Source organism: Octodon degus, unplaced genomic scaffold (genome assembly GCF_000260255.1).
Source record: "Octodon degus isolate 3935 unplaced genomic scaffold, OctDeg1.0 scaffold00107, whole genome shotgun sequence".
Taxonomy (NCBI): domain Eukaryota; kingdom Metazoa; phylum Chordata; class Mammalia; order Rodentia; family Octodontidae; genus Octodon; species Octodon degus.
Window position 1 is genome coordinate 4,742,518 of NW_004524683.1, and position 3,144 is coordinate 4,745,661.

The following is a 3,144-nucleotide window of genomic DNA, read 5'->3' on the forward strand; positions in this document are numbered from 1 at the left end:
GGCTGGCTGGCATGTGGTGCTGGGGGATTGAACCGCGGTTCCCGATGCTTTGCTAAGCTTGTTCTAAGCAGGTGCTTTAGACCACTGAGCCATCTCTCCAGTCCCAAGGTCAACAATTTCTGACGTTGCCAGTCAAGCAGAAGACCTGATACTATTATGGGCTACTGGACTCTTTAGAATATTTTGCTGAGTTTACACACCTCTAATATTCAAATATGGAACTTAACAACAAAAAGGGGATGCAGATGAATGTCCATTTTGTATCTGTGTATTCAAATGGCCAGTATTGATATACAGTTACATTCTCTTAATGAATAGAGGGATTTGTTCTAATGGTGTTCGTAAGTAGGATACCATGTCTGCATCTTGTACAGCAATTAACCACTAGGAAGACTGTATACAATGTGTTAATTATTGAAACTGTCCTACGAGTTTGGTTTGAAACTGTCTCATTGCTATTTGTTTCTCAATAAATTTATGGAGAAAAAAGAAGGTAGGATGTCATGGGGCATGAAATAACCAGCTATCTAGCCGACCACACAGTCTAGTGTTCCAGTAGAGAGTACTTATTCAGCTACAACTGGGCTGAATTTTTTGTTCTGTACAAATGTAATACTGCTACTTCCATACTTTGTTTTTGTGGTATTTGATACATTTTGTCAACTTGAGGGTTCAGAAGCTTGGCTGGATCAGCTTGGTGATTCCAAGTCCTGAGGTATAGGGATCCCCAACCCGCAGGACAGGTGGGGAGAGCCCTCCACAGAGTGGCTCGGCACAAAAAGTGTCTATAAAATGGTTGAGGAAGGCATCTGTAGGCCACTTCCTTGGAGAAGGTTGATCAACACAGCTTCAACACTTCAGAGGAACTGGGGTCTTTGCAGTCTGGCTTGACAGACGCCACAGCTGCTCCTCTTCCTCTGCTCTTCCTTGTTTACTGCCATCATGAACTGATTTTTTTTTTGCCTTAGAGCCCACAGAATATGGACTGAAACCACCACTAACTGTGAGCTAAATGAACCTTTTCTTCCTTCATTTTGTTTTTTGGGTATTTGTCTCAGCAAAAAGAGAAGAGTAACTGAGACAGTTTATATGGTTTTTCTAGTTGAGAATGTTACCTGGTTTCTCTGAGGCAAATACTTATATGATTCTGATTTCTAATTTTGTTGGAAAGCAATCTTAGGAAGAAAATACGAATTAATATAGAGGAAGATAGTAGAATAAATACACAAAAGCGTGCTACCAGTGGACCACATCAGTCTTTCTCATTTTCCATTAGTGAAGATTTGCCCTCACTCCATATTTTGGGCTTTGTCACATAGCACAAATAAATGCTAAGGAAAACAAATCCTGAGACAACAGTGGCAGAGGTATCAGCAAAGTTAGCCATAGTTTTTATAATTCATCACTAAGGAAAATGTGTGGTAAGCAAGGGCTCCATTTTGGCCCACTTACATGCTGTTGCTTCATGGGCATGGGAAGTATACATGACCACTGTGAAAGTGTAGGCATCAAGAAGGTGTCACAGTTCTTGTACAAGAACAAGGAAGTTGCAGAAGGAGAGTTAGGCCAGTCTCTGCTGAGTCATTCCTACAACATAAATTCTAGAGCCACAGCCATGGTACAAGCAATTGTCTACCTGGCTGAAGAGGCCATGAAGATGATGAAGGAGATCAATAAACCTCTCACCTCAAGGAAAAAGGTATATTCTTCTTCAACTTCCAAGTCTGTCATTGGTTCCAGGTTGTCTTTCTGTATGAGCATTAGTAGGATCAAATAAAAATCTTGTCTTTGTAAATCTGAGGAGGTAAATAATTCAGTTGGGTATTTTCATCAGAATTGTTTCTCTACCTGATAATTTCCAGATTATGATAATTTGACGTTGGAACATTTACATAATACATAAAAATTCCTTTAGGGTAAATACTTCAAAGAAAAACCTTAAAATGTGTATCAGAAAGCAGAAGTGTTCACAGATGCTCTGCTACTAATAGTAACAATCTAATTTTCTTTTCAAAAATAAATAAACCAAGAAAAATTGAGTAAAATAAGGTCATAAACACACAGATGATAACAGTTTGGCATGAAGCATGGATTATTGTAGTAGTCACTTTTCTATTGCTGGGAGGAAGTACCAAACACACATGTCTTAAAGGGAAAGTGATTTCTTCTTTGCTCATGGTTTCACTCCATGGTCTTCTGGCTCCATACATCATGGCTAAAGAGAATAGTGAAAGTGGAACAAAACCTTATAGTGGCTGGGAAACAATGAGCAGAGGAAAACCAAGGAGAGAAGAGCCAGGGATCAGATGTAGTCCCCAAAGTCATGCCCCATGATCTACCCAGACACACCTAAACATGTGATTTATTTATCTCCTGAATGTCTCTCAAGGTAATAAATGTAACAATTAGGACTAAACATTGCATTACTAATTTAGTTCTCTATATATGACATTTTTAAAGACACATTTTTCTTCCTCGTAGAGTGTCAGTTGAATCACAATGTAGAGCACTTCAGATGCCCAGGATATAGTGATTTTTCTCCTTGTTTTTGTACATGAAACTCCTTTGGCCCATTTTAATTATTCTTTAGCTACTCCTTCATTCAAACATACCTTTCATTTAGGAAGCAACAATGGGAAATATAGACTCCTAATACCTAGATAATGCCCTAACCTTTCTAAATACAAGTCCATGCAATCAGAGTAAATGGCATAGTGATATAATTATCAACCAAGCTCAAGTAGATTGATAATCCAGTCATGTGGTAGGTAGACTAGCATTATAGAAATTATGAAGGTTTTCCTAGTACAAGGTCTCTATTCTGTTAGATAGATAAATGGAAACATAAAGATAATTAGATATATGTAGAAAGTGTGAGCAAAAGCATGAAGGATGGCAAGCATAAAATATTTTGCAGCAAAAATAAGAGCTATATAATCTGTCAATATGTAGTTATAGTATTAGGTTTATTTTATTTATTTATTTATTTAATTTTATTTTATTTTTGGCGGAACCAGGGATTGAACTCAGGTCCTTGTGCTTGCCAGGTAAGCGCTTACTCCACTGGGCCATCTCCCTGGCCCCTGCCCCTGGACTCTTAATTGGTTGTCTCCGTAGAATTTGGCCCCTTTGTCTCTGGCACCT

The 3,144-nt window shown here is 38.5% G+C and overlaps 1 protein-coding gene and 1 pseudogene across 1 annotated transcript in view; both read left to right on the forward strand.

Annotated features, from left to right (window-relative positions):
* The window catches only part of Agbl4 (ATP/GTP binding protein like 4), a 1,571,060-nt gene that overhangs the window by 849,275 nt on the left and 718,641 nt on the right, over positions 1-3,144 (forward strand). The window lies entirely within an intron of this gene.
* The window catches only part of LOC105743221, a 30,681-nt pseudogene continuing 29,008 nt past the window's right edge, over positions 1,472-3,144 (forward strand).